The 24,649-nt window shown below is 40.2% G+C and overlaps 1 long non-coding RNA gene, 1 other non-coding gene and 1 pseudogene across 2 annotated transcripts in view; 2 read left to right on the plus strand and 1 right to left on the minus strand.

Annotated features, from left to right (window-relative positions):
- The window catches only part of LOC122237659, a 116,572-nt gene that overhangs the window by 35,537 nt on the left and 56,386 nt on the right, over nucleotides 1-24,649 (plus strand). The window lies entirely within an intron of this gene.
- LOC122238299 lies at nucleotides 280-440 on the minus strand (annotated as a pseudogene).
- Nucleotides 11,966-12,153, plus strand: LOC122238285. Its single transcript, XR_006217229.1, has one exon. It is a non-coding gene; the product is annotated as a U2 spliceosomal RNA (small nuclear RNA).

Raw genomic sequence — 24,649 nt, forward strand, 5'->3', positions numbered from 1 at the left:
CTTGAGTTCCATTATGAGAGCAGGTATATTCAGATTCAGAGTCTTGGCAGGCTCTTAGCCTTGAGTGCATTGGGGAGAGCCATAGTAAGAGTCGCTGCTCTTACTCTCCCATCTCCTTTCTCTAAGGGGGAGAAAAGTTATATTTTCTAGGTCTAGGAAGCAGAGACAATGGGAAGGGCACTCCCAAGTAGTCAGCCCTGCCTTCTACTTCAGTTCTTCTGGGCCGGGCATCTGGGCTTCCTCCTCACACAGCCCCAAGAGAGCCAGGAGGCTGGAGACAGTGAGTCCTCTGGTTCAGTGAGGTGCTGTAGTTCAGAGGGCACCAAGCGAACCTGGGATCCAGGACAGTAATTCTCATTTTTAAAGAAATATTGTAGCTAAAAAAACCAATCAAGTTTTACTTTCTACACTTGATCTTAGCCAAAAGGCCGAGAAGCGATCAAGTTTTACTTTATGAAAAGCTGCTTATTCCTAGTTCTAAGCCTAGTGACTTGGTTCAATTACACATCGACAGTTTTAAGAACAACATTCAAAATGAACTAGCTAAAAAAACTTTCTGGTTCAGTATTTCTACTGGTGCCTAAGGTGCCCTGATGCTTTGTGGGCAAAGAAGTCACATGATAGGATCACTTTTCCAGTCATGCTGATCGTTTTTTCATTAATACCCACAGGACAAATGGCCGTGTTTATGACATGGCTGACCTATGTAAGGTTTATCTTGTGTGCACCACAAATTGGTGAATTATGGACCAGATGTGGCACACAGATTTGCTTTGTGTGGCATGCATAGTGTTATGAAATTTTTGAATTAGCTGCCAAAACTTAAGAGATTTCATATAAAAACCCAGGTGCCCAGCTTCTCTTGAAAAATTAGAAGATTGAACAATATTGTGTTCAAAGTGTCCTTACAGGATGATCGACAGGTTAACATTTGATCTGAGCTATGTGGCATCTGCCCCCTATAGATGGGGCATACATTCCTTAGTTTGCTACCATTCCTGATTGTGGAACTTGGTTTTTCTCCTCGTGGTGTACAGTATTCCTTTGTATCCACATTTCTATTAAAAGTGAGGCAGGAAATATTTGACATCGAAGGCACATGCTTTTTATATAAAACTAGACTACTGTGAATGATTTAATTGGCTCTGTGGGGCTTTGAATTTGCTACCTTATAGTGTGTGAACAGATTAGACAGTGTTCTGCTAAATGTTCTAAGAAGCCCAGTTTTTCACATATTTTAACATCTCTGAAATCAAGAGACATCACAGAATTGCTGTCAGCCAGGCAATAGTCATGGTGAAATGGCCACTGCCTGCAAACTTTGTCATAATTGTTTATGTTATTGCTATGTCGATTGAGCTTGTGTGCGATGTTGGAAGGTACATATAACTCGAGTGTAAATGCCACTTGAGAAGTTTCCAACAAGAAGCCTATTATTCAGCCTTGACTTGAAAAGTGGCTGTGTATGCACAAAGACAGCAGCTGGCCATGAACTTGATACTAGTGAAGCAAACGTTCTTTGTCGGAGAGGTGACTGCAATTCTTTCTTTTCTTGGAAAGAGCGGCCAAGTGCTTTAGGGGACCTAAAGACATTTTGTTACTGAGAGACGTGCAAAAGAATTCCTGGTACATGCCAAGCGGTGTAAGAGAAAGCAAGAGAAAATGCCAAGTGATGTGGAATAGATAATGGAAATTTCTGGGCAAAGAAGTCTGTGTGGCCCACCCAGACTTCAAGCAGAACTATCATTAAGGTGTTATATCATAGATTGATTGAAAATGCATATTCTTTTTTGTATTGGTACATAAAATGGTGAATCTTACCATCTGTGATGTCTTAGATTCAATAAAATATGGTAAAATAAAGCCAGACGAAAGGAAGGATTTACTGCCTGTGCCATTGACATGGGCCCTTCAGCTACCAACTCTCTGCCTCTTCCAGGACTGCTTCTTATCTTCTCTAACTGCTGAGTGAAAGAGAAATGTTGACAAATGAATAAATGGCATAGCTATTAGGCAATAGTAAATGCTGGTGAAGCATTAAATAGAACCTGAAATTTGTGCTTGGTTTGTGTTAAATAACAACAACCCAAGCTGCCTTGAAAACTTTGAAGGAAGAACAACTGAGACCAAGACACCAGGGAATTGTCTTCTGAAGTATTTCCTAGATTAAAGGGCATTTTTTAACCCTCACAGTTTCATAGGAAGCCACAACTGAAGGGCTAGGTGAACTTGGTCTACGGCCGTAAAAGGCACCCAAACTGGCTGTTCGGGACAATGACACATCCATCCCCGGTCATGTGTTATTACTTACAGTACATGTCACGGGACAAATGTTTGTTATTAGCAGAAGTTTCACGGACAAGTTTTATCATCCATTTTCTGGTCCACTCCAATTTAACAACAATTTTATATTTTGCCTGCAGGCTAGAATGCCGAGTTTATGCCAAAGACATTTCTATTTTAATTGTCATGGCCCCAAATGAACATTTTATTCTTGAAAGGATTGGAAAAATACATGCAAAAAGGAAAATCTAATTTATTTTTTGACGTCTTCTAAAATAATTTAAAGTAATTCCAAACCAACAAATGGCTGTTTGGTTCAGTTGTCTTTCTGGAAAGGAAGGTACAGATTCTGGTTTGATTAGAAATGACTCTTCTCTCCACAAAGGTCCGTCTTGTTAACGTACATATTTGAGGAGAAGAGTGGTTCTTTGGCTTTATCTCTGTTCTCAAAGATACTGCAAAATCGTCTTGGAAGGTATGCATATTGGATATTTTCTGTGTCTCACATTTTAAGCCATGATATTCACCAAGTAAATTGCTAATTGGGAAAGAGTTTATCATATTTCTTTTAGTAAAGTCCTTGACTTCTAGCTTAATTAGCACATCTTTTATTTGTAAAATAAAATGGAAAGGGCCTTTCACACAAATTAACTACACATACTTTTCAGAAGGAAAACAAGAACTCAAGATAAAAGATTACTTTTTCTAACAAATTTCTGCTTTCACTTTTAAATTGCTAAATGATTTTGCCTTTGGGCTGACATTTTTCATACCTTTTACAATTTTCTAACGGTGAGGTTTTGGCTATTGACTTGTGAAAGTGTCATTGCAACATATTGAAAGCCGATTCAAAATAGCTACTGTTCATTGTTAAAAATTTTGCACTTGAGTAGAGTTAGAGCTGGAAGGTGTCAGAAGCTTGGTTGGGTTGGAACACATCAACATAATTTTAACATTTTAAATTCAGGGCATTTCCAGGGTTCCCAGCTCACTAAGACAACCTTAACAGATTAGTAATAGTTTATATGGTGTTTAATACAGAGTAGGCACATAGTATTTGTTGAATAAACCCTATAGCATGTGTGTGTACAAATGGCTATATGTGAGCTACACCTAATGTCTTTCAATGAAATTCAGAATTAGGACATGTCATACAAGTAAAATACTTATAATTACTCAACAGATGAAATGAATAATGATAGCCATGATGATAATGGCAATTTTTATTATAAGTGAGTTATTAATAATAATAATTATTATTATTATTACTAGCTATCAACTTCATTTTTCTCTTCAGCTGTCATCTCCAGCTCAAGTAGTGCCTTCCAGACCTCAGTAAATTGTAGGGAGATGGGAAATCTCTAGGAGTAACCCCCAGGCCCAAACTAAGTCAGGTCACAGAGGGCTGTGTCTTCGTCCTCAGAGAGAATAAGGACCAAGCAGGATATTTTCACCAGCTGTACTTGGTCAGGAGAAGAACAAGAAGACAGACCATTCATTATTCATGGATATATTCCAGATATTATGCAGAAGGGACAAATTATGTAAAATTGCAGGTGATGGAAGAAAGCCATTTATATAGGTAACAGAGCATCCTACTTCAACTATACCTAGAAATCCCCAAGAAATTCTCAGTGAATTAAAATTATTTTGACTTGGGAGGAATTTGGAAAAGTTCAAGGGTCAAAGTCACATTGATAGGAAGAGTCTCAATATGTGGCAAACCAGGTACAGTACAAGTGTAGTCTGCCAGGAGAGGCTAACAACAAGATGGCTAAACTTACTTATTTAGATGGAAATATGATCATAGCTGTTTTATAGATTTTAAGTTAAATTGCTTAGTTACTACTTACTTCTATATTAAATTCCAAGTCAATCTAGGTATGTAGAGATGGTACTCTATAATGGTTAATAATGAATAGTTAAGACATAGTTAATCCACAGATTTAAATTTCAGGGCATGTAGAATTCTCTACTGGCCTATGGAATGTCAAAAATGCTAATAACTGATTTCCTTTGTAATTCTGTATATTTTATTTTATGAATTAATCTGTTGGTTTCACCAAACTGTTGAAGAGGTCCCTGACACAGAAATGTTTTTAAAAAACTGAAACCTTAGATTCAGTCTCTTGAAATAACTTCTAAAAATAACATAAATCAGGAAGCCAGTGTTCTATATGCCTTACCTGGGTAGAACTTTGAACTGATGTTCAGATAAGTGATCACCTTTCAAGACAGCATTGGGCTAGATAAGTTGAAGACTTGAGAGAAGCATGAAACAACAAGTTGGTGTGATATAAATTTGGATGGGGAGTCATGGGTTTGCTGTCTGGGGGCAGTTCCCCAATAAACCATAACTTAATTAATTTTCAAAGAAGCTCGAATTTGGACATTAAAGGGAAATTGCAAAAGCTATTAAATTTGGCTCCTGGGTAATAAATGTCTCAACCATGCCTTGTAATATAATACCATGGTCCCTGTTCATTAATAGGGGGAAAATGGTTTGCTTCTTTGGGGACCAAAGAGCTAACTGTCACACATGTCCACAGTTGGATGTATAAGAAGAGAAAGGAGATAATGTGAGCTCTATATTTTGATTTTGTTGGCTGACTGAATATTGTATTTTTCACATTTATTGAGCAGCTCTTTGGCCAGGCACGGTGCTAGCTTCTGGGGAGGCTATAAAGATAAATGAGACAGTTTCTTTGAATCAGTACATCACTTGGGCACAGACACAGGTCATTATTTCCTTAGAAGATGAATATTTTGTTAAATGGTGTTGTTATGACTTTAAACAGTTAATTCTAGTTCTACTAACATTTCTTACCATCAGGAAGCAATTGAATTAACTAGTTTTCCTTTCTCCTAGAATTTCTCAGACTGTTAATATTTTCTGTCATACTAAGCACCAAATATGAATTCCCGGAGGAGGGCAACACATAGAGAAGGGGCCTAGTTGAGTTGACAAAGTCATTATTATCTATGAGAGCTGGCTGAGGGGATCTGGAGGACTCTCTTGACCCAATAGATCTCTCCTAGATTGCCTGAGATAGTTCACATCACTGTATAGCTCTACATCAAAGAACCATTGGATTGATAAGTATTGATTATACTTCCTAATGGCTCATTGAAAACACCTTCCCTGAGACAGCAGAAGTTTTGCCAAGGTTGGGGTGGATATATAAGACACTATAGGAGGTGCAGTTAAAGCAGATGGAGATGGGCGTCATTGCCTGTAGTATGTGTCATGGAGGCTTTAGGGAAACCTACCAGCAACCTGAGGAAAATCTGACTCATTCCCAAGAGTGACCTCAGAGAGAGACTGCCACGGGAATGACTGTAAGGCAGCTCCCCTCTGACTTGACCCTGTTGTACCCTGGAGAGTCCTCCTATATGTGGAATCTGGGGGCAAGGGGAAAGTCAAACTCATAGAAACAGAGAGTAGAATGATGATTGCCAGGAGCTAATTGGGGTGGGGAATAGAGAGAAGTTGCTAAAGGTACAAACTTTCAGTTATAAGTTAAATAATATCTGAGGGTATAATGTGTAAAATAGTGACTATAGTTGATAATACTGTATTAGTCAATTAAAATTTTCCAAGAGAGTAGAAGTGTTCTTACACACACAGATAAATGTGTGAAAGGGAGGGACCCTTTCAAAAGGTATATGTGTATCAAATCATTACGTTGTATACTTTAATATATTACAGTTTTGTATATACTTCAATAAAACTGGGGGGAAAAGGGGAATAACTCCTTTCTCTCCAAGTCATGGTCTAGCAGCTTCAGTATAGCTGCTCATGGAAGGAATAGGCCATCCTTCCTCCTTCACCTCAGAGTATCTTCTGGCACTTTCAGTCCCATCTAGGTTCATCAAGGTCATGAGCACAAAAGGAAGCCTAGAGAGAAAAGAGTTATCACTCCTGTGGACTGTAACCTTCTTGATGGCAAGAGATCACATCTGTTCTGCTCATATCCCTTCACTGAACAGTTGTTCATTGAGCACCCACTCTATGGTATGACGATGCCATACATCAGGAAGCCTAAGAACCAAAACCAAAAAAAACCTCACCCTCATCAAGCAGCAAGCAGTCAATAACAAAACCTAATAAATAAGTTTTATTAGATTGAAATAAGTGCCATGGAGAAAAATAGAACGGTTTAAGGGAAGTTGGAAATGCCAGCAAGGAGTTTGTGTGTTTGGGCTCTCTCTGCAATACACAATAGAGTAATATGAGGAAGCCTCACAGAGAAGGTGAAATCTGATGAGACATGATTTGAAGGACTTATGGGAATTAACCATGTGAATATATGGGGGTGGGAGGAGTTTTCCAGGCAGAGGAAAGAGCCAGCACCTAGAGTTGGTAGCATGCCCGGCTCATTAGAGGAAGGGTGCAGAGGCCAGTGTGGCTAGAGGGGAGTGGGCTAGGAGGGGAAGACCAGGAAAAAGTGGTCATAGGAGCCTTGAGGCCACAGTAAGGACTTTAGCTTTTCCAGAGTGAAATGCCCAATCACGGGAGGGCTTTTCACAGAGGTGTGGCATGATTTGAACTTCATTTTTATCAGAATGGTTTGGGTTGTTGTGCTGAGAATAGACTATGGGGAAACACGGTAAATGCTGAAGAGCTGGTGTGGAAGGTGTCTCAATAATCCAGTTGTGACAAGTGCATCATAGCAGGGTGAGAGCAAGGGAGATGGTAGAAAGGGGCCAGACTCTGGATATACTTTGAAGGTGGTGCCCGTAGATTTCCAGTGAATATGAGTAAGAAAAAAAGGGAAGTATTGAGTCTTTAGGTTGGAGCCACTGGGAACGGTTGCCATCAACTGACATGGGGGAAGCAGTCAACAGAGCATGTTTAAGTATGGACACACTGAATTGAAGATGCTGTTTAGATATCTAAATGGAAGTGCTGAATGTGTGTGATTTATGATCTTGAAGGAGTTCAGAACATGCAACTCCAAAATATGCCACATATTGGCTATTTTAAGCTAAAGGCACATGAGTGACAGCAAATACAAGAAAAACACTCTGACCCTCCTTATTTTTCTTAAAAGCAGGACATAAAATTCCTGTATGAAAGATGTCCTCCTTGTACCAAAATAAAAGTATCATTCTTACCATCAAGGATGAGAAGTTGAGATGGAGAATTCTACACAAACAGACCTTGTGAAAATAATTCTCTTCCCTTGGCCTCTGCACATAGTTCAGTCACTTTTCCAGAATTGCTTGTCTGTTCAACCTAATATAAAAAAGCAAATAGGTTTTGCCATTTCTTTGATCTTCATTCCTTATGAAGCCTCCCACATTCTGTAAAACTTGTAATAAATGAATTTATATGCCTTTCTCCTGTTGATTTATCCTATGTCAATTTGATTCTCAGGTCAGCCAAAAAGAACCCTAAGAGGGTGAGGTAAAATTTTGCCTCCCCCATTAGTTTCTAGTTTGGGCAATTGTTCAGGCTGGAGAACACCACCAGCCTTAAATTTAAGGTCTGTCTTCCAAGGTCCAATTTTTCTGTCTAAGGACTTTCCTCTCCCCCAGGTAACTATTGAAGAAATAGTCACTCTCTTTAGTAGAAACATTAATCTGTAGGGCACCTGGGTGGCTCAGTCGGTGAAGCATCTGACTTCAGCTCAGGTCATGATCTCATGGTCTGTGAGTTCAAGCCCCACATTGGGCTCTGTGCTGACAGCTCAGAGCCTGGAGCTTGCTTTGGATTCTGTGTCTCCCTCTCTCTCTGACCCTCCCCCGTTCATGCTCTGTCTCTCTCTGTCTCAAAAATAAATAAACATTAAAAAAAATTAAAAAAAAGAAACAATCTGTATGATATCACAGAAACGTTAATCTGTATGATATCACAAGACAACACTGTCAAAATACAGCAGAGTAAATCTAATGTGTACAAAAATACAAATTTGTATTTATATATAAATTGGCTGGGTGTGGATGGATGTGTTGGTTGGATGGGTGCCTGTTATAATTTTTACAAGGTCATTGCACAAATAGAAATTAAGGTAGAGCCAAGGAAAATGACACGGGTATTCTCAAACACAGAGGCATACTTTAAGATTTTGCTTAGAATTGCCTTGGAGCAGACTGAGAGACTTACAAACCAGTATCATGAAACCAAAGACCCCTAGGAGGGCCCATGAATTCCTGTGTGACCTGAAAATGTTCCTAGTAATTTAGAAAAGGCAGAGGTGAACATCCAGGTTTGAGATTCTATGATCTTCCTTCTTTTCCAATTTGCTTCATTTATTTTTCTAGAAAATTTGTCCCTGTAGGAGATAGCTTGGCTGTGGGAAGAATTGGTCCCAATAAATTGTAGTAATACTCTACACATCTTTACTTTTTAAAAATGAAAATGCCCTATCCAGTCAAAAATCATGTAGGTCCTTCATACACAATACATTTCTATAAAAGTAATTTAAAAAACATGAAAGAACCACCAATTTGGTGGAGAGTCTTTTTAAACAGCCCCACTAGTTTGTTTATAAATGTGGTTTTCTAGAGACATGCTTGGAATTCTTTGCAAATAAATATTTGCATGATATTTTTGTATAAAGATTAATTTCTCCTGGGATAAAGTGTGTTTTTAGACATATTTTTGTGCTTTGCTTCATACTGCCTTTCAGTGGTATTAGAAATTTATAGAAATATTTCTATTAAATGGAAATTAGTACATTGAGCATGTTATTTTGGTGAACTTGATTTAAAATGTGGGCCAAATTCAAACTGTGGAGTAGGCTGCTTTAAATAATTCACAATAGAGATAGAGGAAGACAAAAATACATCTGGACTGCAGCAGCTTAGCTGGCCATTTTAAGAACTCAGTCTCACTAGTAGCAAAACCACCCTCTTTATGAGATTGTAATTTCTGAGACACAAATACCAAGTTCTACTACATGCATCTGGGAGTGGCTGTTTTTGTGTATGTGTGGAATGTTTTGAAAAAGATAATTCATCTTTTTCCAAAAAGAAACATAAAATCAATTGTTGGACAAGGCTATTTTTACACAAAATATTGTTTGCTCACCTAACTAGGAAAGGACATTTAAAAAGTTTTGCACTCGGGTGCCTGGGTGGCTCAGTCGGTTAAGTGTCTGACTTTGGCCCAGGTCATGATCTTGTGAGTGTGTGAGTTCATGAGTTCAAGTGCCACATTGGGCTCTGTGCTGACAGCTTGGAGCCTGGAGCTTGCTTTGGATTCTGTGTCGCCCTCTCTCTCTCTCTCTCTGCCCCGCCCGCACTCGAGCTCTGTCTCTCTCTTTCTCTCTCTCTCAAAAATAAACATTACAAAAAATTTAAAAATTTTTTCGCATTGGAACCTCTTTGTTTCTCTTCTGCCCTGACCTTTGTTTTCATCATAGTTATCATCAATATTTTTTTTTATTTGGCCTGATGCTTTATATTATTTAAAATATTTTATATTAGGGGCGCCTGGGTGGCTCAGTTGGTTAAGCGTCCGATTTCGGTTCAGGTCATGATCTCATGAGTTTCTGAGTTCGAGCCCTGCATTGGGCTCTGTGCTGACAGCTCAGAACCTGGAGCCTGCTTCAGATTCTGTGTCCCCCCCCACTGTCTTTGCCCCTCCCCTGCTCGTGCTCTGTCTCGCTATATCTCTCAAAAGTAAATAAATGTTAAAAAAAACACTTTCAATATTTTATATTTATTTCCGGACATTCTACTTCTTGTTGTATCATGTTTTTGTTGTTGTTGTTTTGTTTTGTTTTACTGTATGTTGAATCGAATGTTATGAGGGAAATAAAACTGGCACACTGAATAGGTCTCGGGACTGTATTTATCCAAGTACAGCAATCAGAACAACAAATTCAGGTAATAAGTGATTAGATTTGAACTTTAACATCATTTAAAATGTTTCTGATTGTGGCTTTAGCCTATAGAAGTTTTAATTCCTAAAATCCATGGCTGTTTGAATAGGATCTGGTGTCCTGAATAGGAAAACAGTACTGCTACATACATACATAAATAGACGCCAAGGTAAGGTCTGTACTCTGGCCGAGTGTAGTGCCAGAGTGAATGTTGCTAATATCATGAAGCTTATCCTAGCATAAAGATGAGTGTAAGCGAGGAGTATGTTTTTCAAAGAAAACCAGGTCTAAGGAATGATTTCTCACCACGAATTAAGCTTAATTAAGCTCGGCTTTCTTCCTAGAACTTGATGACCTTAAAAACATCCTCCTGACTCCTTTAGGGGGTCAGACTTCTTCAGTCTTCTCCTTCAGGCCAGTTTGGCATCAGGCTTCCATAGTTCTGGGTTCTTCGTAACAGAGTGGGAGTTCTGTGATGACTCAAACTGCTCAGTTAGCAATTGCACGATTATAATGCATCTTTCCAAATTGTTCTTCTTTCCACTAGAATAAAGAAAAACTACTACAAGGAAGACAAAGTTGTACCACTTCCCCTTTTCCCTACTCTTCTCTTTTCCTTTTTTGTTCTGCTTCAGGTAAGGCACAAGAAGTACCTATATCACGGTCCTGGGGGAGGGGAGAATAAGGACCTAAAGAAAATCCAGAGACCCTTCCTGTCCCATAAACAGCATGCCGTCTGCGAACTTCATCTCCTTGAAGTGTGTTACTCCAGATGGCAGGGCTCAGCCCTGCTCCCTGTTTCTATCTTATATCCCAGCACATAATGTGTTGAGTGATGTGTTTAAACAGGAAATCAAATGTTTGAGGACATCTAACAAAGGCGTCTTTTGCTTGTTGGTTTGATGGCAGGTTAAAAGAAATCATTTATTTTACATATTTCTTTGGAGTTCTGGGCATAATTACCCGAGTATATGCTAGTAGCCAATTGCACTGGCAGCATAAAGGTGGTCTTACTGTTGTGTCAGGGCACATGTGTGGTTTGCTAGTTGATGACACCTCTATATCATTCCTCTGATTGGTGAAATTACAACTAATTCTTTAAGCTCCATGCTTTAGGGAGATGAAAAGTCCTGTTCGGTCAGCAGGGGTTGAGGGGTTTCTGGCTAGCAAGGCAAGCTCAAGTCAGGAGGAATGGAGGCAAGTTAGCTGGAGATGCTGTGCATGGCTCCGTTCTCACTAGTGACCACGGTCCTTATTTTAAGCATCAACAAGGACCAACTACCTCTGCAACCTCCCTGCTCCCTGAGCAGAAGTGATGCCGGAAGGGGAGGTCTGGTGGGTGGGGATGAATTTGCTGGCCTGTGAAACTCTTCAGCGAGGGTAAGGATGCAAGATAGGAGACCCACGTGGTGGGGATTGCCTGGTGGAGCCTTCACCTGTCTCGCCTGTTCTGGCCTCATGCCCAGCACCTCGATGAGACAGTGAGGTGTCTGTGCTGAGATGGCTATGTTCTGATATGAACCTCCCACGGACTGAACATCTGGATTCCCCTGTCACATTTACAGCATCCTGAGGACACAAGTTACTCTCAGAGGGCAGTGTGTACTGTCAGTGGGAAATGTTCCCTTACAATTTGTCAGGAAATGAGACAATGGCCATAACACTGTAATAAGGAGACAGAGAACACTCTTCACCTCGGCCAAAGCTTCCTAATATGTTCCTTAAAGTACATACTCTGATTTTCATTAATTCTCTTTATGTAGGCAGAGGTTGGAATTCTTTCTCTGCAGACAATGCCTTATTGCGCCCACAGCTTTGGAAAACTTTCACCTTTTCAGTTGTTCCTGTGGATCGCTTCTCAGCCTTTTGGCTAAGATCAAGTGTAGTATCTTTTCTTGTCAGTTTAGTATATGACACGTCCTCTATGGAGGACAATCTATTGCATTTTTGGAGCAGGGAGAAGGAATAGGAGAGCTTGTTCCGTCTGCTGCACACATTGTCCTTGTATTGCACTACCTTCAGGAACGTTGCACCCCCTCAAGGGAAATACCCAGGTGTCTGAAGTCAGCTTGAGAGCTGGTGAGGGGGGGGGTTAATCTGAGATTGTGTCTGCTAGATGCTTCTGCCTTGGAGTGTCTGGGCAGGTGGCTTGTTCCTGGTTTCCCAGAGGCGTAGACCTGTCCCCATCAGGGACAGGTAGCTCTGGTTGTGTTGACTGACTGTGGTCGTTCTGGAGGAAAATTCCTTAGAGTGTCTCCAGGCTGTGTGCCTGATGGAGGCACAGCGAGGGCTGTGTGCCTACAACTAGGGTCAGCCAAAGACGGTCCAGATGGTAATACAGGAATACGTGGAATGTGTTGTTGGTCTTCCTACACACTACCAACATGCATACAAGTATAATTATGCCAGCAGTGAAAAATAAATCAATTGTTCATGTGGATTATGAAAGTGAGAGAATTTTGATGACAGACCTTGCCAAAAACGAAGATTCAGTTATTTCCCCTCATGCTCTCATCCTGCCCTGATCCCAGAAAGGGAATGAGACCCACTACCTGTGTTCAGGAGGCATGTTCTCCAAATGAACATATTTTCCTAAAATGGCTTTCTTTCCCTGGATAATTACGCTGATCTTCATAATGATGGATGGCTGACATACAATGGCAAAGGAAGGGGATATCATGGAGATATAAATGCAGAGATGACTGCATGTCAGATTGTATGTAGTATTCATTGATTTTAAGAAAGCAAAACACTCATCTGTATTAATGCCTCCTCGTTTCAACTATCCACTAGCTTAAGGTACTTCATTCTGTTTTATTTTCAATTGACTTTGTCTTTCAGGAGAACTATTAGGTGAAGAAAGGAAAGAACGGGAATGGGAGAGGAAAAGGCCTCCTGATTTAAGTGTAATAGACCCCAGAGCTGGCACCATGTGTTGGTTCACAGCTTCCACTTTTGCTCTGAATCTTTCCTCTGCCCATTCTTGGTTATGTGACTTTGAACCACTTCCTTCACCAGTAGTGCCATTAGAAGACTGAAGAGGGGGTGGGGAGCATTACCCAGAAGTAAAAATGTGAAGTCAGGGCCTAGAATAGACTGGTCACTTAGCATATGTGTGTAGGATGAATGAAGTGATTCACAGTATAAGGCATCTAAGTCTGGAGTGAGGATAGTGCTCTGCAGAGGTTAACCGAGGGAAGATTTGGGGATGGTGGTGGTGGGGCCAGCTTATACAGAGCCTTACTGATACTTCTACAAGGCCAGCTGACTTGAAAGCAGAACAAGATGGGAGATGCTAATATTAAAAATTTAGGGCAAAAAGAGGCCAAATCTTTCTCTGTCTGTGCGCAGATGCCCTAGCGTGTAATATGTTATAAGTATGTACAACTCCTTCCCCACACTTCTTGATCATTCATACCTGTACTCCAGCCAACAACCAGGTTCCTGTGGGCAGCAGAGAGGCCCGTCATTAAAAATACATATTGTTTGCATTTTTTACTGTAAGTCTAAGTTTTAAGATAAAGTTTAGATAAAGATATAAGATATATCTTAAGATATCTTAAGATATAAAGAATATTATTTTTAATAAAGAAAAGAGAATCAAGTTTCAACTAGATGTCATATTTTGTAGAGTTACTTCATCTCTGTTTCGTAAGTGGTCATCAAGAGTTGGAGCTTGAGTTGTGTGTGTTTTCCAGGTGTATTTTGATGTTGTTATCCAGCAGATTGGGGTGAAAGGAGTAGGAGAAGAAGCAACCACCAGGGGGAGAAGAAAGGAAGAAAAGGTTCCTTTTATCCCCCAGACACCTGGGAATTGCTGAGTACAAGAAAAATATTACTGCTTCCTTAAAATGAAGACTGGAAAGGAAAACAAGAGTTTTACTTTAGAAACATTCTTTTTTAAAATACAAAGTGATGAGATTATTTGCCAGATTATATGGGGTCAGTAGAAAAGTTGCCACCATAACCAGGTCTGAAAAGAAACCCAGGGATTTGGGGTGAGAAAGTGGAAAGGAAAGAAGTCATGGTGTTTTGACTTTGGGTTAAAGGAAGGGAAAATCCACAATTGAGGTGTGATTCAGGGAGGTGAGGCATCAGAAGGCCACCAACTAGAAAGCTGGCTTCTTTGCAGAGCAGGAACTTGGCAGGAGTTAATGGTGATGTGGACATACTATCTTATCTCCCCCAGAGAAAGCCTCTGGCTCTGAGCTTAATTGTTTTGGCAAGGAAGAATCAGGAAGCTTATGAGCTTATAGCTTTGCTGGGCTGTTGCTCTACCTATTTGGAAGATAAACAACCCCAAAGCTCTCCACCACTCTTTAACCTAAAGAAGGATTACCCAGATGGATGAGTATTGTTAAGCCGAAAATGAGAGCAGGAACACATCCACTATAGAAAGAGCTAATAGCTTGCTTAGACAGCGGGATATCTGGAGAAACTAAATCCCAGGCCAGAACATCACCTTGAGGAGTTTGGGGAGGGGGAGGATTTGTAATTTTTGTGCAGTGAGGGACTATAAGTGATCCCCTCAGCAATTATCTGGGAAATAATCCTAAAACACAAAACATACCGTTGTCTTGTATGTAATGTCTTTATCATCTACTACTTGGTCAACCAAAGGTGTGGAACAACATTAGGTGGTTTTGAAAGGGATATGTCCAAAGTAAAGATAGCATTTCTAAAGAGATATGGCCCAGGATGGCAGAATGAGCATGGCATGGGGGACCAAAAATGGGGGTTTAAATCTGAAATCTTTATCTTGCTTCCTTTGTGATCTTACACAAGTTGTTTACCCTCTCTGATCTCTAGTTTTTTTCATTTGGGGGTAAGGACAACCTCTGAGCTGTTTTGTGGTGAGCATTAAATGAGATAGCGCTATGAATGTCCCAGGCTCAGAATAGATAGCTGATAAATTATATAACTTCTGACACCGTTTGTAGGAGCTTGGAACATAATCTCAATCCCCAGATGTTCAGATATTCTAAAATGATTTCGTTTTTCTCTTCTTAGGTATAGAATTGGGAGGTGGGGACAAGGAAAAGGTAATAGGTTCTGTGTCCCTGGCTTTAGAGAAGTATCTTAAAATAAACCATTGAGGTCTCAGTTTAAAAGATAAAATTCAGGAATGTGTTCTCTGCCATCCTTGATGTTAGCTTGCTCTGTTTCACTGTATCCATCTCTAAAATGGGACTATTATTACAGTTATGAATAGTTTACAACAGAGAACAATGTCTTTTCAGTGTCATAAGACTCTTCTATTTCAAACTCTTCTATATTTATCTTGAGCACTCAAGAACATGAAGGGTTTCAAAATATTCCACTGAAAAGACCAGGTTTTCTCCTGCGATAGAAATGTGGGACAAGGTATATTCAAGTGGTAAATCAGTGACACCCAGTGGCTGCTGCCTTTATATTTACCTTTTTTATTTTCAGTTTAACTTTGTAAGGCTCTGTCTCAGAACAAATGAAGAAGGTGATGAGAATATGAAAGTCATAGCTGCTTTTGAAGAAGAGTTTCTCAGCAGTGACATGGGTTTTCTAGGACATGGGAACAACCTAACAGCAACACCAAAAATAAAAAGAATGGTGGAAGGTAGGGAAACAGTTCTGGGAATTTCCTGCCCCATCATTTCGCATTTTATTAAAGAGCATACTCAAGCTTTCCTGTTACTGATGGATTTTGCAAGAAACTTTCCCACCACCGAAGTGGCATGTCATCTTCTTGGATTCCAGCTACATTCTAGTCTGTTGAACACAGTTGGGGACATTTCCCTAGAAATTAGACTTCTGAGGTGTCTAAAAACTTAACTGGAGGTTTAATCCAAAGCCTCCCCCACCCACTCCAAAGCTCCTCTATGACATAGTAATTGTGGTGGGGTTCAAGATCCCCCCACACTTGAGGTTGAGTAAAAGCAATCATAATGGCACATAGCTGGGCTCAAATCCCAGCTGGTACACTCTGTTAATTAGATGCTTGGGCCACTTACAACTTCGTAAGAGCCCTTATATTTTTATCTGTACAATGAGGTTTATGACACCTGACACATAGGTTGTCATGGGGTTTTAGAGAAATAACATAACTAAAGTGATGAGTATATAGCAGGCGCTTGATGAAAAGCAATCAGCCTTGTCCTTTTTTATCAGCCAAGGTTCTCTGTCAGCCTAGGTACAAGACAGCTTCTGACCAAAACCCTTCTCTGAAACTGGATGAGTACTTTTTAGGTGCTCCATGATCTGAGTCTTCTGTCAGGGGACAGCGTGGGTGGATAAGCAGTCATTATCTTTCTTTGTCATTAGCAGGTAGGACTGTTTTTCATATAGGACCAGTGCTGCTAAAGTACTTTGGGTTTCTTGGATGAAAGTCTCTCTTCTATCGCATTATAAAATTGTTAGCTGATAACTTACATTGTAAGGATTAGTATTTTTCCCACATAAAACCTTCAGGAGGTTATCAGAGCACAGGGATATAGTAAGTAAGGTAATTTGGTATCACAGTTCATAAAGGATTCCACAGAAGGTTCGTTAAAACAGAAGACTCTCATTCTTGGTTGCTGCTCCTTTTAATTGCCTCATAAATATTTTCAAAGGACAGGTTATTAAACTATGTAACTAGAAATGTAATTGTCAGTAAAATTTACAAAAGATGGTCTTTTTTCATTTTCTTTATATTGAATATGTGAAATGGTTAAGATGCCAGGCCTTGTGGTCAGACTTGAATTTGAATCTGAGCTTTTCCACCTTCTGGTTTACTTAGATTCTCTAGGCTTCAGTTCCATCATCTGTAGAACAAGGATGATAATGTCTGCCTCATGGGATAGTTGAGAAAAGTAAAGGAGAGCAAGTCTGGAAAACATTTAGCATCTGACACATAGTAAGTGCTCGATACGAAAAGGGAGGGTGGGGATGCCAAGAGCAGTGGCACTTAACTTTATCTGATTCCAGCCTCTTTAGATGACAAATATTTTTATTCCCTCTTTATTATCTTAAAATTAAATTTTAAGCTCACATAAGCTATCTTCTCCATTCTTCCGACAGCAGTGTAGAGCTCCAATTGAAACAGCAGGGAGAAATAGGAAAAAGAATCAGACTTACAATGCATTTCATATGCAGCTTGGCTACCACTGCACCCTGGATGCTGTGCCTCCACGACCGCCCTGGGGGTGACAGCTAACCATGCAGAGCCACGTAGCAGCATGACTTACGTGCTGTGAGTAGTACTGCTCTTGGCGACTTTTTGAAATAGTGACAAACTCTTTGTAATATTTCAAACAAGGCAAAGAATGATCTCTCCTCACTTAGGTGTTAAGTTGCATTACTGGTAATTTGATGTTGGTTTATATAAATTAAATATATAGTTTATATTTAAACCATGCAGAGACGTGGTTGGAATTAGGTTTTAAGCTCAGAAAATTATAAACACATTTTTCCCCTGTACACACTTTGGACAGAATGATTTTTCACTATGGGACTGCCTCCTTTGTTACAGGATGATGATCATCCTTGACCTCATTCTACTAAATGCCAGTAACTCACCTCCCCGATTTTTGTGACAACATAAATAACCCCACAGTTTTCCCAACTGCCTTCTACTGGGCCGTTCTACCTTCACTAAGAACCAGTGGCCTAGAGGGGTGCCTTGGTGGCTTAGTTGGTTGGTTAAGCACTGACTCTTGACTTCAGCTCAGGTCATGATCTCATGGTTCGTGGATTCGAGCCCTGCATTGGGCTCTGTGCTGGCAGCATGAGCCTGCTTGGGATTCTCTCTCTCTCTCTCTCTCTCCTTCTCACTGTTGCTCCTCTGCTTGTGCTCTTTCTCTCTCAAAATAAAATAAACAACCAACCAATGGCATAGAGAGGCATGAATCTCAAAGCTGATTTTCCTAACTTCTCTTTGTAAGCCAGGCTGTGGGGAGCTCAAGACTGAGGAAGGGGTGAGGGATCCCTCTGGAGCCTCTTTTATAAAGGCACTGAACTCATTCATGAGGGCTCCACCTTCATGATCTAAGGAACTCCAGAGGCCTCACGTCCTAACTTCATCATCTTGGGAGTTAGGATTTTGGCATATGAATTTTGGAGGTGGTTTGGGGGAACACAAACATTCAATCTGCAGAAAGCCCCACAGGCCAGTAGCCAGTGGAGCTCCAGTGGGCCAAGGGTCAAGGTGATGACCCCACAGCAGAGCAGAAAGCCCAGCCAAGGGCAGAGGAAGGTGAGGCAGAGACTCTGATGGTTCTGTAGCACACGTGAAAGGCAAACTGAAGCCTGGAACATGGACTGGCTCCACAGAATCCTAAATGTGAAGCCTGAAAACAATACAGTTTTCCCATAGAAGATGCCGCAAGAAGCCCAGAGATGAAGTCCTCACAACTCAGTGTTTACATCCAGCCTGAGTAAGTCACTATACCTAACAGTCCATGAAGATGTAGAGGATGCCACCTGGTTCCATGGACCACCTGTGCCCTCTGTCACCATATGATCATGTAGGCCACATTCCTTGCTAATAAAACCAGAGATGATCTAGAGTGACATTTGAGACTGACCTTGACCTGAAAAGATAAGGCATTTACTTAACGGGTAGTTTTAGGTATTGTACCAGACCAAGGTTGACTAAGGTCCCCTCCAGAGATCTATGAAAAAGAGACTCAGTTAAAGGGGGAAGTGGAAATCTGTAGTTTCTTTACATATGATTGTAGTGTGAATAAATTTGCGATCCTTCTGTGCTGTTACTAACCAGGAGTTTACCCCCCAGGATCTAGACATTACACATTGATAATGTGGGTTTGGTGCGAGATGGCTCTGCTTATGTATCATATTGTATGAAGCCTAATTCATGTTTAGGCTTAGTATTAACCTTGTTAACCAACAGAAGGAGCTCAGTAATTTCCAGAAGAGGAAAAAATATTCCTGTTATCACTTTATTGTGGAGAAAGAAAGAAAGAAAGAGGAAAGAAGGCAAGAAAAAGAGAGAGAGAGGAAGGAAGGAAAGAGAGGGAGGGAGGAAGGAAGAAAGAAAAAGAAAAGAAAAGAAAGAAAAGAAAGAAAAAGAGGAAGGAAGGAAAGAGAGGGAGGGAAGAAGGAAGGAAGAAAGGGAAAGAAAAAGAGAGGAAGGAAGGAGAGAGGGAAGAAGGAAGGAAGAAAGGGAAAGAAAAGAAAGAGGAAGGAAGGAAAGAGAGAGAGGGAGGGAGGAAGGAAGAAAGAAAGAGAAAGAAAAGAAAGAAAGGAATGACAAAAAAAAAAAAAAAAAAAAGAAGGAAGAAAGGGAAACACCCAGTTCTTCAGTTTTCACACATGCTCCTGTCTCTGGATGAGGCACAGCCCTGACTAGGGAGCCAGGAGGAGAGTAGCGCTGGTTCTCATGATGGTGCTTCATACTGTCTTCACCAGTTCAGTTCTCAGAAAACCCCTCTGTGCATGTGTGTCTCCCAGTGCATGTGCATGTGCTGACCTTCCATGGTTGTAATTAGGTCCTTAGTGGGTCGGGAAGGGTATGGAGACACCAGCAAATACAGCAGTTGTGAGTGGGTGGGAGACTGAGTCCTGAAGGTGGGAGAGGACTAAGATATGAGTTAAATTGATGCCGGAACCTTGAGTTTTGTTATTAATAGTGTTTTCTTTCTCAGAAGTGGCTGGCTGGGCAGTTGCTTGACTCTGTGCTGTTTTTTCTAACCCCCGCTCTTGCTAAATCACTTGATTTCTTCTGGCTTGTGCCCTCTTTGCCTCTTCCTGGCAAGCTCCGGGGCTGATTTCCAACCACTTCCCATTACGGGCACCCTCTTACAGGGTTACTTTAGGTCATAGAGTTGATTTTTCTCTTCACAGTTTTTTTAGCTACAGTTATCCTACGTGGCTCTTGAAAAGCCACCAGAAATAGAAATGTTTAAAAAATACATGTGCATATAGAGGGGGGAAATCATAAATCTGAATAAAATGTAATGACTTAAAAATGTTTGTTGAAACAAAGTTAAAAAAAAAGGAGGCAAAAAAACCAACAAAACCCCGAAGAAACTACATGGTCCAAATTATATAACGATATAGTTATAGATGAATGTTTATACATTCAAATGTATGGAAAAAACTGTAATAACAACATAAAACCTGGAAGGAAATATAACAAAATGTTTCTAGGAATCTACCTCTATGTGGTAAGATTATAAGTAATTTTAACTGTTTTCCTTAACATTTAACATTTTCTTCACTTTCAAATATTCTCTAACAGGCATGTTTAAGTTTTTTTCTTTAAAGTTTATTTATTTATCTTGAGAGAGAGAGAAAGAGAGAGAGAGAGACCAGGGGAGGGAGAGAGAGAGAGGGAGAGAGAGAGAATCCCAAGCAGGATCCATGCTGTCAGTGCAGAGCCCAATGCAGGGCTTGATCTCACAAACGTGAGATCATGACCTGAGCTGAAATCAAGAGCCTGATGCTCAATCGACTGAGCCACCCAGATGCCCCAGCATATATCAATTTTATAGCAGGAAAAACTATTTTAAAACCACCAGCTATTTTTTTGTTTCATACCAGCCAGTATATACTTTTTTCTAAAATGACAATAGATGTGTGTGAGTGTTGGTGGATGGAGGGTGTAACATAGGAAGAGGAAAATACTGTTTTCATAAACAAGTGAATTTATGCTGTTGTCTTAGACATAAAGTACTTTACTTGAATTGCCTGAAACTTTTCACTTACAAAGGTAGTGAACATTGGTTGGGCTTTGATAACCCAGAATGCATTTTGCCTTTCTGATAACAGTCAATTTTCTTCTCAGGAATTACTTTTCACCTAGTGTAGTTCAACTGCTATCAGGAGTCCAAACCTTCCCTAGACAGGGAGGCAGGTGCACCTTTAGCTATTGAAATCTCCCCTTCCCCATATAGTTGAATTCTGAAATGAGCTAAAGGACAGGAAAATTGGTGGGAAATCCATCAGGTCCTGGAAACATCTTGTCATTCCTGCCTCCTTGCCTGGGAACCACCTTGTTAAATATCTGTGCTCAAAAACAGTTCTCTTGCCTCTCATGTGAGATTCCTCCAAGTAAATTCCTCTTTGCTTAAGTTAATCAGAATCAGTTTGTTTGCTTGCAACCAGAGCCCCTCTGTTGTAAAGTTATTTTACAGCTGGACTGAAGCAGCCCTATGCTATTTCCATGGATGGCTGGATGTTTAGCTTTGACTCTTGGCCAATTTAAGGTTAATGGGCAAGCGCACCAGCTTACTAATGATTTATGACGTTCTGTTTATAGTCCAAAACTCCCCTGGTGAAACCCTAGGCCAGATTGTTTTTCAGTAGATTTCACCTGATGGAACCGGTTGGCCTGGCTTGGTTAATATGACCTGGGGGCATAAAAGACCCTACTGCGAATTTCTGCCTGCAGGTCTTGGAAAGCCAAGATACATAGTAAAATTTTAGCGGTTTAATCCAGAGACCAAGCAAGCAACTACTTCAGCAAATAAGAATAATCCCGGAGAATTGTGCCTGGAAGGCTCTTCAGGTTCCCATGCTGACATGCACTTTCTCTCAGTGCACCATAACTTTTGCCTTTATTTTAAGCTTTAGGACAGCATGCTCTGTGAAGTCTCGCGAGTCTTTTAACCTAACGTGAGTAATCTTTGTGGGACCTTACCTGCCACAGAAGCAGATGGCATTTACAGAGTGATGAAAGGGCCTGAGACAAGGAGTAGATAGAGAGAGGGGCCTGGGTGGCTAGCAGTCTTTAATAACAATTCTGGTGAGGGGGAATGTGTGGTTTGTTCAGGAGTGGGTAAAAAACTAAGGGGCACTCTAGACAAGTTTTATAAGATACTGTAGATTAAAATGAAGTCAGGAGAAACTTTAACCTGAATCTGATATCAATCCCCTTGTGTACTGGAAGGATGTCGGAGCCATGGTTTAATGGTGGAGTTAATAAGCATGTTTTAATTGTTCTTCCTGGGTGCTTCTTTTTGATCTTGCTTCCTCCACATAATTGCATTCTCTTGTTTGCATCCTTTGTACCTCTCTACAGTACTGTGGTTGCTTGGTGAATTTTAAGCTAAGATCTAGTGGGTGTTTTTTGTGAGTCAGTGAATTATATGTTCCAAAAATGCTTTTAATCCATTGTGGTCAAGTTGTAGACTAGTTCTGGCCCCCAGAGAATTACAGGATTCCCAAGACCCATGGCTCCGTGCCTCTCATTTAGAATCACTTACGTCATTGTGTTATCAGTTATTTTTACATCTTTTTAAAATCTTGATTGCAGTGGCTTGTCATTTATCTTTCCATCCCCAACAGCATCAAGCAAATCCCTAGCACATAGTGGGTGCTCAATAAGCATTTATAGAATAAGCATATATGTGTATGTATCTATGTATTTGATGTCCAGGCCACCAAAAACCCCGAGAATCCTAGCGTTTTCCTTCTGCTGCAGTGTCATAATTTTGAGAGTGGCAAAAAAGCAATGCAATAAATCAGTACAAGAAAGGAAATTTAAAATGCAGCTTCTAAAGTCTGGAACGGCTTGAATTTTGATCATGGACCTCATCTGTTGCCTGTGACCTAATGCAGACACAGCCTAATCTTATTGTGATCTACCTGGTTTAGTACTTTGTGATGAGGACTAGCATTCTTATTGAGGAGCCAGAGGGACTCTAGATCCACCAAAGCCTTTAAATCAATCCAGGAGTATTTATTGTTCCGTGTAATTTTACTTGTGATTTACTGAATTCTAATTCTTCGAGAAGGCTGAGGGTCCATAGACTAAGGTGGTTTTGTACAGCAGTTAGATTCTAGCACGGACTCTGAAGACAGATGACCTGGAATCAAATTACATTCCTGTAATTGCTGGCTCTGTTGCCTTGGACAGGTCATTTAATCCTGCTATGCCTTAATTTCCTCATCTGTAAAGTGGGGATGATTAAAGCACCTACTTCCTAGGTTGTTCTGATGATTAAAAGACTTAAATTTATGTAAAGCGTAAAGAATAGTATCTGACATATAGTAATCTCTCTCTCTCTTTCATGTAATTATTCAATAAACACCATATTTAAGGCCTCACTGGCCAGAAGTTTGTAATATAATCTGGAAGACTGCTTTTAACCTGGTGTTCTCTACATTTTCTCTGGGTTATCTTTTCATATTCTCTCTAGGCAGGTCTTCCTGTGTGTATACAGATTGGAACATGGGAGCAATGTTCTGTCCTCACTGGTCAGGCACCTTTTCATTTTCAAACGACTGGGTAACCAATACAGATGCCTAAATCAATTGGGAAGAAGGAAGTCTTGAGTAAGAATGCCTTTTAGCCAGGTAAAGATTGATATGTGTCCCATCAAATGAAAACAAGGAGCAGGTAACTCTCAGATGTAACTCACATGTCCCTCTAAGAAGCTCACGAGGGAACTCTACTGTAGGATAGTCCCGTCTATCCTTCTCTAGGAGACCCTATTTCGGTGTATAGGACAAATTATCTTATAGCTCTTTGAAAGACAGTGTTATACCCTTCACCTTTCAAAAACATATATAATGGCTGCCTCTAACCACTCTTATAGCTTCAGAAATAAAATTAAGTTAGAGTAACATTAAACTTTAAGAAATATCATGGTCTAATTGAGGTCACTTAGATCAAACCAAATATTTAAAATTAAAATAACTGAAATTGACAAATGATGTTTTTTTTTTTTTTCTTTGAATGATGCCCTTTTCCTTCTTTCTGATCATATGTGTGCTAACCTCTATGGAGAGTATACACATATGTGTGGATGTGAAATCTCCCTCATTCACATGACTGGAGGTCAGTTCCTTCACATGACCCCATGCTTGGAATGTGGGAGGGCTCAGGCAAGAAAGGCTTCTAGAGGAGATTCCCTAAACTGTCAGAGGTGGGGAATGGCCATGGGTTCAGACAGACTGAGCAGTTGGAGGAAAGCAACGGGCTTGCCGTGGTTGTGAAGGATGGAGTTCCTAATGGTTTGAGAAACTCCCAGTATTAAAATACACCTTTGAGCCTATACAAATAAACCAGCATGAGAAAGTTTACAATGTTGTTTTTAAAAAGCCAAAGGAAACACACCTCTGCTGTCATTTGACCATTACTTGTGATCCTAGGACTAGAAGCTGACACGGGGGTTCAGAGAGCCTTGTGGTAGTAATCTGTAGGATAGAGGAGTTCTTTCAGTTGTGAAGTCTTGGTTATTGAAATTTGTTTACCTTCTCTCCTTAGGTTCATTTCTTCCAACATGGCATTTCACAAGTCTGCTTCGTTAATGTCCCCAATTGACCACTAGATGGCAACATTGCCCTTTTATGTTACAGCTTTGGCTACAATAAACTATTATTCCAACAACCAAAGTTAAAAAAAAATTAAAAAGTAAAGGCTAATAATTTAAATGCATCACTACGTATAATAGGAATAAGGTAGAGCACATTAAATTACTAATTTGTGATTTACTTACCTAGAAAGAAACTTGACAACATTCTGTTTCATTGCATCCTTGGAGAACAGACATTTGTGCCTGGTGCTTATAGACTGTACATGTATGGCCTCAGTTCCTCTAGTGTTTGTGGCT

This window comes from Panthera tigris, chromosome B1, assembly GCF_018350195.1.
Source record: "Panthera tigris isolate Pti1 chromosome B1, P.tigris_Pti1_mat1.1, whole genome shotgun sequence".
Taxonomy (NCBI): Eukaryota; Metazoa; Chordata; class Mammalia; order Carnivora; family Felidae; genus Panthera; species Panthera tigris.